At 41.4% G+C, this 13,503-nt stretch overlaps 1 pseudogene across 1 annotated transcript in view; it reads right to left on the bottom strand.

Moving 5' to 3' along the window:
• Window positions 1-5,297, bottom strand: part of LOC111647527 (platelet endothelial cell adhesion molecule-like) — an 8,025-nt pseudogene extending 2,728 nt beyond the window's left edge. The window contains exons 1-8 of the transcript XR_015436556.1: window positions 5,221-5,297; window positions 5,089-5,118; window positions 3,379-3,672; window positions 2,303-2,599; window positions 1,959-2,213; window positions 1,538-1,819; window positions 778-1,076; window positions 340-687 (exon numbers count right to left, since the gene is read on the bottom strand). The product of XR_015436556.1 is annotated as a platelet endothelial cell adhesion molecule-like (transcript). The remainder of the gene's footprint in view (window positions 1-339; window positions 688-777; window positions 1,077-1,537; window positions 1,820-1,958; window positions 2,214-2,302; window positions 2,600-3,378; window positions 3,673-5,088; window positions 5,119-5,220) is intronic.
• Window positions 5,298-13,503: the final 8,206 nt, after the last annotated feature.

The raw sequence follows: 13,503 nt of genomic DNA, 5'->3' as shown, positions 1-13,503 counted from the left end.
ACTGTAGAATACATATGAATCAAAATGATAAAACTCAGCATTCAAAATTTAATCACAAAACCTCAAAACTTCTGTTTTATGTAGTTTACCTCTCACAAGTATGAACATCTCATTTCATAATCATGTCAGAATTCAGATAAGGTTATTTCAGTCTATAAATCTAAGTCTATAAATTGCCTCAGGGACTATACTTCCAACTTGCTATGGCTCAATTACTAAAATTCTAGTTGTATTCTAATGAATACTGAGTCAAAAAACAATAAGTGTGTCCTGATGGTGTAAAACAAAGTGAAAAACAGTTTGTTATTCCTCTTTTTCTAATAGTACAATGTTATATACATATATAGACATACCAGAACACATTCACGGCTGTTATCACTGCTATTAACTGAAGATAAAACACACCTCTAATCATGACAGTGTCACTCTGTTTGGTTTCGTTGGCTGGGTTGGTGCTCACACAGTAGTATCCTCCTTTGTGCTCTCCCCTGACATTTTGTATGAAGTAGGATCTTTCAAGCGTTTTGGAGGTCTGCAAATCGAGAGCACCCTTCATCTCAGTGTGGTACCAGGTGAAGATGATGGGAGGAGTGCCTTTCTTAACAGAGCAGGTGAGAGTTGCGTCCTGACCCTCAGACACTTCCCCCATGCTGGGGACAATGGTCAACTTTGGTACTGACACAGGCTCTGCAGAGAATAAAATGTATGTTAGACTCACAGTCCACAATCATTTGACATTGGTTTAAATGTTTGTCACTGTTCCTGCATCAAACACACCTATGATGTTGATTGAATGGAGCAGCGCTGCACTAATCCTACTGCGGGAGGCCTGTGTTGACTGTTTTTCGCGTGGCAAATAAACTTGTTTAACTCAGAGCTCTCCAAAATGGCTGGGGAGTTAAAGATGGCTTGTTCTCCAGGGTTGCTCACCACCACAAACTCCTTCGAGTTGCCAGAATAGAATAGGGTGTACGTGATGGGCAAAGTGCCAGTGTCACTGTGACAGAGTAGCTGGAAGCTCTTTCCCAACACCAGCGTACCCCCCACCACGCTCAGCACGGGTTTTGAAACAGGAACTGGAAATAAAGATAATCAGCCAGTTAGTCAGTGCAACAGAAACAAAGGTCAGCTCAGCAGGTGTAATTTTTACCATGTTCACCATCTTAGTTTAGTCTATGCTAACATTTGCTAATTAGCACTAAAAATAACGTGCAGCTCAGGCTGATGGGAATGTCATTTGTACTTCGTCATAACCAACATATCCGACAAACTGAAATTTTGACCTGGTGATGGATAAATGAAAAGTCAGGATTATCAAAGTGATTTCATGTCATCCTTAGAGGAACGTGGATGTCAGAACCAAATTTCAAGGCAATCAATCCAATAGTTGTCAATAGCGATAAAAATCCAAAATGTCAACCTTGTTGTGACTCTAGAGCATAAAGGTCGTTAGGCATCAATGAGTGTCTGGAACAAAGTGGTGGTCTCCACAAAAACATCCAGCTGTAATGATTGCAATTTCAAGTTCATGACTTACTTTTGGCTTTAACAACAAGCGTTTGGCTTTCTTTTTCGACATTGTGTGTAAGAGAAGTAGTCTCGGCTCGACAGGTGTAGTTGCCATTTCTATCAGGGTGTGATATACTAATGAATGTCTGTGAAGGGATGAGCCTGTTGTTGTCTTTGTAGATGGAGAACTTCATTGTGCCATTCCTGATCCTCTCAGGAAAGTAGACAGAGACAGAGCAGGTCAGTTTGAAGTGGTCTCCCACAAATAGGTCAGCAGGCTCCAAAGTCAAGCGTGGCTTTGAAAACAGCTCTGTTGGGCAGACAACAGAAATCAAGCATTGCACAATCTTTGTGCAGCTATATGTTTTTTATTTATTTATTAGGAACATAGAAAAGCGCTTTAAATATCAATGAGAGGGTTCTTAATGAGGAGGGTACACAGTACTTGCCTTGGACTGTGATTTCCTTATAGGTTTCTTTCTGCACATTGCCCCTCTCCGCCTTACACACAAGCTTCCCAGAGTCCTTTGCTATAAATCGATGGTTAAGGCTGACTCGGGCTTTCTTGAGGACCTTGCTGTCCTTCGTCAGGAATACTTCAACCTTCTCCTGTGAAGTGTTCACTTTGCAGACCACCTCCATTAGGTCACCCTCAGTGACATTAGAAGAGGGCAGCACATTCATGGATGGGGAAATTTGGACTCCTGCAAGACACATATCGAAATAGTTAATCACACATCCTCCTGCAGGAAATCTGATCTTTTCTTGGCAACATAACAACTCTTCTAATCACCTTCAATTTCCACTTGAATCTCGTTGCTGTGGTCGGAGGGGCTGGTCCCAGAAACCAAATTGATCACATAGTCGCAGTACAGGGAGTAGTTTCCAGCGTGTCTCAGGACCAGTGTGGTTTCTGATGAGTTCCCAGTCGGTGCTACCTGTTTCATCTTCTCAGGTTTTTTGTTTCCAAATCTTTGGAAAAAACGGAACATGAGGGATCCCTTCTCCTCCGGAGCACCGCAGGTGGCTATGAAGTCATCACCCTCATAGAATGTAGTCTTATTCAGATACAGGATGGGGGTCTGCAGGCCTGGGGAAAGGAAAACCCAATAGGACAGTGGAAAGCAAAGCCATTACTCTACATACTGGCTGTTCAGATATAACAGTACACATACATGTGCTGCCAGGGTATAGGGAATGTATCACTGTTGGGCATGTGAAAACCCTATCTTGCCAAAAAGAAACTTTAACATGACGATAAATAATCCAGTTTTTGTGTGTTGCAGCATATCAACTACAAAGGATTAACTACAAAGGTGTATATTTACATTCTTGACAATAATTTTAAATAAATAAGTTTGCTTTAAGTCAAAAATACTATTCTTAATGGCAGAGGAAACTAACAACATGTTTTCTATAGCCTCAATAACTTCTTATTGTTTGTCCTTTTTAGCGGCTGTATATTAAATACTTAATGTTGGGAGCTTCCTCGAACACAACGCCAAGGCAGCATTTTACAAATCTCAACAAAACCAAGTGATTATAACATAACTTTTGCAAAACAATAACAGAGCCAAAATGTTCTCTGTGATTGATATTTAACTCAAGAAAGTTCCAGGTGTCTGAAAATGGTCATTTATACAGTGGAATGCAGGAAAATATTCTGTCATGCTGTGGAAATGGTAGGCAGTGGTGTGAATTATTCATCAACTGGAGAAAAATATCAGTGATTTTGTCTTACTAGTTTAAGTTGACTTTTTCTCTCCACCTGATATATGGAAGACTTTTGGGTATATTATTACCTTTTTCATATTACCCATACCAGACAAAAGCAATAATAAACCCTGGTTTGAGAAATTGAACCTTTACCTATGACGTCAAGTTTCTGGCTGGAGTTGGTTCTGCTCTTGTCTTTGACTGTGACCCGACAGTCGTAACTTCCAGAGTCGGCTGCCCTGGCTGGGTGGAGTTCATATACAACTGAGTCTTCTGCGGTGGTAGAGGAGTGGATGACAACGTCGTCCCGTTTAAGCTGGAAAGTGTGTGTCAGGTTTGGGATGTTGGTATGACTCACTTTGACCTGGCAGCGTATGGTAACCGGTGTCCCACTCTCAACGGTCTTGTTGGGTAGGATTGTAAGGCCAACGGCATCTATAATGTATGCTGTAGGTCCCAAAGTTGCACAGACACACAAACATGCACGCATATTAGAAATAAATTATTTCATTTGGACTTCATCTCTTGCTTATTTAAAACCAACACAAAAAGAGTGAAGTTATAATACAATACAAGAGTCAGGGTCTATTATTCTCTCCACAATAAAGGTGAAGGCGCTCCCTGGCCCGCAGGCTACTGCACAGTGACCAGGAGCAGCTGAAGGAAGGAAAAGGCTTCAACAAACAGTGTCTGACCCTCTCCTTCCCCTGGGAGAGCTCTGTTGATTTATCCCTGCCTCTGCTCTCTCTCAGCAACAACACTGTGTGACCTGCCTCAACAGCTACAAAACAATCACATAGTCCACATCCTCAAAGTACTGCTGCGGGTTTGTGCACCAGGCTTGGTGATGTAGGTGGCTGAGGCGGTGAATACCAGGCTCATTCAGCCGCTGTAGAAATAGTGCATATATATACAGTGAGAAAGTGCATTCTTGACCTTGATTATTTTGACAAAGAACACATGTAGGTGTTGCAATTTTCGAGAGATAGTTGAAAAACACTTATTCACTGTCTTGCTGATAGTTAGATAAGAACATTAATTTGAAACATGCCCCTACTAGCACCTATAAAGTTCATGAATTAACATGTCAGATCTATTTTATTTAATCTGTAGAAATCTGAAGAGTAAAAATGATAATTAGCCATTCATTGGGTGGGTATGTGTAAGGGCTATTTCTTGACTGGGAGCAGTAAATTCCTGATGTCTCTGCTGGTTATTTGCAACCTCAAGGTCACAACAAGACTTCAGGTTGATTAGTGAGCTTCAGAGGTGCTGGTAGGTGCTTTTCTTACCTTTGGACCTCTATACAAGCCAGCAGTTTTCCCCTCTTTTCAGTTTTTATGCTAAGATTAGCTAACCAGTTGTTGGCTATTGCTTTATATTGAGTGGACAGACATGAAAGCGGTGTCAATTTTCTCATCTGACAATTGGCAAAAAGCGCATTACCCAAAATGTTAATTTATTCCTGACTGCCCCTGTAACCATCTAGAACTCCAGATATATCTTGTGTCATTGAAGTCATTAGCATTTTAGTTCAAATTCATGATGTTTGCAAGCTATTAAAACAATTGAGAGGTTCATCCAAATTCATGCTGACGTGAAAGAAATACCTAACCTCACCAGTGACAACTAAAAATAGCTTTGATGAATCTCATTAAAGACTTGCGAATATCAAGGAGGCCAGGAGTGCATAATACAATGCCCATTTCCAGCAAAAAATAACCGTGTGAGGTATAAATAGCTTTCTTGTCTAGTACACCAAGGACTGGATAACATCAAACTGTCTCAACACTGGAGAAAGCCCTGAACCAGTTATTAAACAAGAGTCAGATATACAGTATAGTATAATATAGTTATACTTACACGACTCTCCTGTGGCACACTGTGCTGTGTCTGGAGTAAAAGAACAAAAAAAATAGAAGTGAGACTCAAGAGATTAGGTTTAACTGAAGGGACAGCCTTTATCTTTGAAGCAGCACAACAGTGGGTTCTTACCGAAGTGCAGGAGGCTGGTGAGAAGCAGCAGCAACGGCAGGTTGGGAGGTCTGGAGTCCATCCTGAGTGATGGTGGTTCACTGCTGTATGATTAAAATACAGCTGCAGCGGGCCGACGAGACAGGGGGGCACTCAGAAGAAGAGGGGAGGGCTGTAGGAAGGGAGAGGTGGAGAGTGTGGAAGTGTGGCTGTGGGGGTGGCGATGGGGGGTTCGTCGCCTTATCATACATACTCCTTGTGTTGCTTAACTGATCAGGAAATGGCTGTGACTTCCTCAGGAAGACGAGCATTTGCAGTGTTTTTATTAGTGTGTGAGAGAAGAAAAGTTTCAACAATGCTGCGCAGGAGCCTTGAAGAAACTGCCTGGCCTCACAACCTCCTCAGCTCTCTCTCAATATGGATCCAGTTTCTTACATGATTTAACACCTAATTACGAATCACACTCATGTAGCGCTATGCTAACTGCATGGTCCATGACTACATATGGTAATATTAGAGATTAGACTGTTGCTTTCCTCTGATAGACGAACAAAAACAACAAACACATCAGGAATTATGCAACAACCTGAAGGCTTTGCTCCACTTTGCTTGGCCCACAAACTCACCTCTTAAATTGTTAATGTCATCTGCTGTTTCTTTACTGAACTGCAGGGATTCCTACTGAGTCATGATCCAATCTCTAATTAAATATATTAAGCATAATCAAAACATTCACCACCTTATACTCCAAGTTTAATCCTCTCTCCAGTGCTTGGTGCCCGCTTGTTAAAGCTGTGAAATTATGATGGCGCCACTGAATCATTTATAGGATACAAACTAAGATCTTAGCAACTGCCAAGCTTTAACTGCAGAGTGTGTACTGATGTTTTATATATCATGGACACGTGCAAAAAAATAAATAGTCATCAAGTGTTTGGGAGATTTGGGGGGAAATGCACAACATAAGGGAATGTCAGATTTAATCATTATGGTATCAGTCCTTCAGTTCATCTACTATCCTGCCAATGACAAATTAGACTTGAGTGGGGAGACAGTGTTGTTGATCAGCTGCTAATCACACAACAAATATTGTGGTTATCAGGGATGTTTCCCAATCAAATAAAGCTTCAGAAGCCTTGGGCAACAGGATTCCTCTGGGGAGCAGTCACTCCACTCATCACTGTATATTTCCCACAAAATCACTGGTAGTGCACAGAATATTAATATCAGTCTGCAAATGATCGTTTTAACTTTTGTTGTCACAGATGCAAAATTGTGCAAATAGTTTTAATATTGAGAAGCATTTGTGGTTCCAGATTAAGGTATGCAGTGTGCAGCACCTTGCAATCCTTAACTACAACCACTAAGAGGTGCTGAAGATTAACATAAAAAAAGGTGCTTGAAAACCCATATACTCAGTATACAGTTTTATCTGCATAGTGCTCTCTTTCACTTTCATTTGTTCCACATTTGACAAAAAAACATGTTTTCAAGCGGCACAGAGGTGTCTTCTAGAGAGCTGCTATAGGAGTGCTGCAGAGGTGACCTTGGCAGGAGACCATTTCATTCTGCTCAAACTGTTCTGTCTGACTTCTGCTTTACCACTGCAAATCATGAATGGTAGCAGTCAGCATCAGGAAAGAGTAGTCTGCTCAAGCAATTTCCCATCTGGTAAGTGAATTCATTGTGATATCAAATTATGTTAAATGTCTGATTGCTAGTATACACAGCGTCACCTAATGCTTTTGTTGGTTAGCGGCACAAAAGAAGAGGTACAGACTTGTTAACCCTGCTGTTGATGAATAACAGCACTACCTGGCAATGCTAGCAGGTTAAGTATAATGAAGGGAGCATTTGAAAAGAAGGAGCATGCTCCGCTTTCCAGGCATTTGAAATCTGCCACAGAGGGTGCTGCTCTTAAATTTGAAGCATTTTACACTGAAGAACTACTGCTGGCCCCTTCAAATTAAAAGCCAGTGGTCTTCCAGCAGCATCACATCTGGCAGTGGTAGTTTTTCTCAAAGCTTCTACAAATAGGTTATCATACAGAAATGCTAACTCACCACCTTCTCACTGGCAGAACAATGTCTCAAGGCAGGTTGGGCTGGAAGGAGGTAATGACTTGATCACTTGACATTTTGACGAGACTCATTCTGCTGGATGAGAACGGAGTGCAATAGTGCCTGCATGCGTTTACTGTATTTTCATGACTGTAAGTGTAAGTGTATTGCACTGAAGGGAGTGATTGATGGTGGCCATGGTCGTACCACTGACACCATTGGGTCTTGGTGGATCAAGGGCGGCGGTGTGATTGATGTCTTCGCCCTGGGCTCTATTCTGCCACCACTTCTCTCAGACTGCTGAACAGCTTCTGGGTCTGCTGGTTCTGCTGCACACTGTAATATGGATCCCAGTGAGATAATATTCAACCACTGCAATGATGCATTTCATGTATGAGGTTTTATTAGGTGCTACATAGATGTACCGCATGATATAACTGTTTTCAGCTCATTTCAAACACAAACAGTATGGCGTCTGCCAGAGAAGGGTCATGAATCACACAGGGTTTCTTGTGTGGGAATTTTTTTTTTTTATAGGAATTTAAAACTGAACATAATGAACTGTGCTGATGTTACCCTCAATTACACAAGCACATTCTATCGTAACATGCTAGTCTGAAGAGGAGGAGAAAACGAAAACCTGAGTAAGAAACTAATTTAGACTCCTACTTTATTTAGGCCTATGGGAAATGTTTCTGGATAATAAAACACTCCATTGAAAGATGAGAGATGGGAAATTTGTTTCTGCTTGGAGGCAAACATCTTGAGGGCCTAATTACGAGCAATCAGCTAGAGTTTAGTAGAAAATCTAGCATGTTCATTCATGCTATCATGCTTTAAGGGGACATATAAGAGAACAAATGGTTTAATACTACAAATGTAAGAGAAGAATTTAATGTCGGACTATGACAGTATATTGTATAAAAAAAATCATCTGCAGATTGTTTGCTGTCTGTAAATCTATCAGACTGACTCTGCCACCCAAAGCCAAATGTTGACTTTACAAAGCCACTCTCCATCTTATGCTCCCTGGCATAGTGTGATTTGACAGACAGCAGCCAATTGCATCCCCAGGGAGCTTCTGCACCTTACTTCAGGCCGGGTGACCGAGGACTGGGAACACGGTTGATGAAGGACGACATGGAAATGTTTCTGCCTCTGGCACAACAGCCTGCAGGAGGCAGGGAACGTGTCGCTACAAAGCGAAGCTTTGAGGCTATCTGCCCCACACAACCTCACTCACCCAACCACAACTACATCTCTGTTTCACCAACTATCTGTTCAAGTGCCATGACCCTTCTGTTTCACTAATTTATCTCAATAACTTATCTAAGTGCTTATCTCAGTCTCTTGATTCTTTTCCCTGCCGTCTTTGACTTTGTTTTTTCTTCTTCTAACTGTTCTCTTCTACGTCACATCTTACATCTACTTATTTTTTCTAAATAGGTCTCACAAGTGACTTTCCTTCACTTTCTCTGTCTCTTTCTGTCCTCCTTGCTCCACCCACCTCATGTCTGCAGAATCAATAATAAATGATCCGAGAGGCTTGGCTGTGACAGGCTCTCTGCATCGACTCTCTCAGGGTTACTGGGGGAGGATCAGACAATGCTCCAGGTCTGGGAGCAGCAGCAGGTTTACAGTTGGACAGTGAAGCAGAGGGGACACAGAGAGAAGTCATGCTCATTGTTCCGTACTGCAGAACATTAACGGTAAGCTCTCAGGGATGTGTGCATCACGGCACAGCCGGCCTTCAAACCTCCACTCGTCGCTCCTCGATACAGCACATGTAATTAGGCACGCTGTACGTGGACAGCTCCATCTGAAACTCCTCAGGGGGCTGTTGCTCTCAGACACCTGCTGTGTCCTCACTCTCCACAAAAACCTGGATCCAAGGTCTCCTCTGTTCATATGCCAGTTTGAACATGAGCCTAATTCTTTTTCGCCCTTTTTCTTTTTTTGTCAGGCTCTGGTTAGATCCACCTGCTGGAGTGTCCTTGAGCAGGACACTCCAGGGGTGTTCTTCTGTAGTAGATCCTGGTGAGATACAGAGAAGCACAGAGAGAGGGAGAGGATCACATCTGTGTGACTCTCAAAATCTATTATGCAGGCATCAGAGAACATAAACACTAATTGCCCTGTAACTCAATCACTTCTTCTGAAACCACTTGTTTTTTCTCTCAATAGAGCTACAAAAAGGACATGGCCTTTGAGGCTGAGATCTGAAAGGTATCGGGATGCATGTTTGGTGGCACAAATTCTCCAGTTGCCATTAAACCACTGCAGAAGAAGAAAAAGTTGTTATTAAAAGAGTGCCAGCCAAAACTCAAGTTCAATGAACATATGGGGCTTATGTTTGTTTCCTGTATAAATTTGAGGAATTCAACAGTCTCATCATTGTTACAAACAGGTGAAGTATAAAGTAACATAAAATGTAGCACCTCAAAATTGTACTTAAGTACATGACTTAGAGTAAGTGTACTTCCACCACTGCCGATACAATTAACTCAGCCGTTAGCAGACAAGCTCCTAAATTCCTGAGTGAAAACAAACAGAGTGTCTATTATAGAAGCTAATATCAAAAAGGTAAAAGACTGGCTAAACCACTACAGCCACACAAAAGACTATTCAAATTAAATAACAGACAAATAACGGACATGAATTTGAGAAATACATTGTAATATTTACGTAAGAAGGATATATAAATGTTTCAACCCCACCCAAACTGTTGTTTTTACACATGATATCACCACGTGATCTGTATCGGATACAAATTTCTACCTTCATTGTAATCGTTAGTCAACAAACATGGCATGTACCAGGGGAGTAGAAAGCTATGCTGCAGATGGCGGTCACTTTTTGTGAGGGGAGGCTTGTTAGCTACTGCTACTACGAGCAGCTTTAGCTGTAGGGCAGAGTTAGGTGACCTTTCAGCTTGCTTTTTTTCCTCACAATTATGATTGCGCTGTATGGATTGCGAGTATACCTGGCTGAGATTGGATCACAGTCCAACTTGCGAGTTGCTGATCAAAGTAGAGCTGTGGGTTTCTTACAAACAAACCAATACCCACTCATAACAACTGGCCTTTCTCTACCAGAAGTACCACAATAAGAACCAAAACTTGGAGAGTCTTGTTTGGAAAGCCATGTAGAATCAGACAGGAAAAGTGCCAACGAGAAGCGCCACTTAACAGCAGTGTGTGGGTTGGCTGAGAGAAAGCTCTAAATAGCGTTCTTAGAACAGAGGCTCTCCAGAGAGGGGAGTCTTTCTTTGGGTTCTCATACATCACGAGATGGGTGATGGTTCATCCTCAGAGTGCAGTGCTGACACAGCCAAGAAGATTCTGCACAGCGGTGAGAAAAGGCGGAAGAGAGCCTCATGATCTGTCGTGCAGGCCTGTTTCTGCTTGCAGTGTCTCAAAATCCTCTTCACTGGTTAGATTGTGGTTGTTCCTAGCACACATTTAGTTGTTGGGTTTGACCTGATGTTATGTGCTACTCCCACCAGTCACCGCAGTGTCAGCCAGTGAAGTTATCAACCCGTGAGGGAGCAGGGCTGCCTCAGTTAATCAGGATAGCTCTGATTAAAGCATGCATTTCACCCCAGTTCAAACCCCAGGGTCCCTTCTCACAGTGGAGGGGCATCTGGGAGAGCCCACTCACAATCAATATGAGCATTATGCTCATTCATGGGATAAAGACAAAAGACCAGCTCCTCTGTGTAATCACACTACTCAGGACTCATGTAGAGTTATAGAAACTGTAAAAACCTAGTTTGGATATGTTTGTAAAAAGAGTGGAACTTTTAAGCTTTTTTTTTTGCCACTGAAACTTGCAGCTACTCTGCAAATACAGACAGGAATACAACTGGAGGTACAAGCTTTGACATTTTTGCTTATTTCCTCAGTAAATGTCAATAACAGCTCATTTTAAAAAGGAAAATACCAGCACACAGGAGAGAAGTAGCTGGAGAAAAGTGCCTTAAAAGTAGAAGGGAAGTGAAGAGTAAGTCGTTTATTACAGTGAGTTAGCATGGAGCGTTATGTAACTCCTAGCCTTTGCTGGCACTGGCCTTTATAGCAGAACAACGAGTCTCATTTGGGAGGAACGCTAATTAGCTGGAAAAAAACCTGGTGCAAAATTAAGTTAAAATGGATGTTCGAGGCTCAGAGTTGCCCTTTGCCACCTCTTGGAAAACAAAATGCTGAGAAATGGCATCCTGGTTTTAAGGTGTCTGTATTTATTTCAGTGGAACATAAATGTAGCAGTTTCTGTGTTTCTCATCAAGTCAATCAAAATGTAGAAACAAAAAACTTTCTTATTTACTGCCAGCAAGCCCCTGTCACATGTACCCAGAAGTGACTGAATTTTGAATCCGTGGAAACCAGTGACATTTTATATGGTGTAAGGACTTAAAGCTGCCCAAAATCTATCTTTTAATATCACATTGATTATAAACACTCCTTATAAAGGCATGTTTGCAAAGTAGTTGTAAAATGATTGTAGTTTGCTCCAGTGTTACAGTGGATAGTAGCTGCAAAACAAAAACCATCCTTTTTACCTAAATGTGGCTAAATACACGTGCGTGTCAAATGGATGTATTGATTTGTGCACATTAGCACACCTGCATCCTGGATCCTCCACTGGTCAGAATTAGGGATTCACCAATCCGATCTGCTTGATTAGTATTGGCAATGATACTGATCTTATTAAGAAGATGTACTGGTATCGGCCAACATCACCTGACCCGGATTAAATACTGCTCTTTGTTCTACTATGTTCATTGGCAGTGTTAAGCTAATGTGTCTGAATTTACTGCTGATACTTGCGGTAACATGCTGCATGATGAAGGCATTGTGAGCGTGAAGACTCAGTGTTGCCAGCGCCAGTCCGCACTTTTTGTGAGGAGTTCATTTCGCAAATTGGATAGATGGAATAAAAATCAGGGCGGATGTGACATCTAATTAATAACACTTTGGAAACTTTGTTGTTTAGCAGGTTGATTTTTGTTTGGTTTAGTTGTCAAGATTTAACCAAACCACACGGTTATGCTGATTTTTTTTCATTTGGTGGTGAAGCCATTTGTAGTACAGTCTTGCAAGAGCCTGACCCTGCATGAATAAAATTTGATTTAATTTAACTGCCATCTATTTCTCTGGATACCTATGTTAAGATTATTTGCTTCATTTCATCATTTTTACTTCTTATTTCATCACCTTTATATAAAAGCGTAGAGAGGATGCGCTCTACTCAAAATTCAGTCTCAAGATGAGTTACAAAGGTTTATTGGAATACCCCACCACACACACACATTCATAGAAATGTATTTCTTAAGCCACAAAAAAAACAACAACAAAAAAAAACCTTTGATATACACAGAGAAAAGAAAAAAAAGGCTCAATTTCAAAATATAACAAATGTGAGTGCACAGCTTGAAGCCATTACACTGACAAGGCTCCGCAGGAGGAAGGAATAAATAGCATAGGTGAGAAGTGAAGAGAAAACACATGAACTCCAGCACATGATTGTCTGTTCAGCCTGAGGAGACCGATTACAGCGCTAAGTGGAGGAGAACGTCTCTCAGACCCGACATGGAAATGAGACACAGGATGCAGACGGATTGGACAGATGGAGAAATATGGATGCTGGAAGAAGACGAAGAGCAGGGGAAAAAATAAATGAATAAATGAATAAATAAATAAATAAATAAAAGGGCTTAACAGGGCCATTGCTTTCCTTGACCCTTTTCACCTGAGAAAATATTACAGAGCAGATAATAAGAACAGACCTGACGAATGACACCACAAATTAGTCTCAGAGTTATTTTGTGCATCAAAACTTTTTGACAAAAGGAATCCTTGCCTTGGCCTTGACAGTGTTGGTATTCAGGCATGAAACATGTAACGTGTTGTGTTTTGAAACTTTATTCCAGCCATTCAGATGTGACTTCAATGAGACATGTTGCATTCCGTCTATTCATTCCCTTTCTGCCTGGAACATTTACAGACAAAACACCCCAGACAACGAGGAATGTGCAAAGTGACCTTGGTGCTGCTTTATGGTGTATCCAAGCACAGAAACTATCTAGTGAATGACAGGGATTTTTGTTTAAGGATGATTACAGAGAAAAAATTTGACCAGACAATAATGAAACTGTAACTATAGTAACGGCTCTGCTGATAATGAGGAAGCTGTCAGATGGCCTGTCTACCTTTGCCTATGAACAACAGCTGGATGAAAAGATGGG

Source organism: Seriola lalandi, unplaced genomic scaffold (genome assembly GCF_002814215.2).
Source record: "Seriola lalandi dorsalis isolate HSWRI2012SDOR001 ecotype SW California unplaced genomic scaffold, Sedor1 jcf7180002054997, whole genome shotgun sequence".
In the NCBI taxonomy this organism is placed as follows: domain Eukaryota; kingdom Metazoa; phylum Chordata; class Actinopteri; order Carangiformes; family Carangidae; genus Seriola; species Seriola lalandi.
This window is presented reverse-complemented; position numbering and strand designations above follow the sequence as displayed.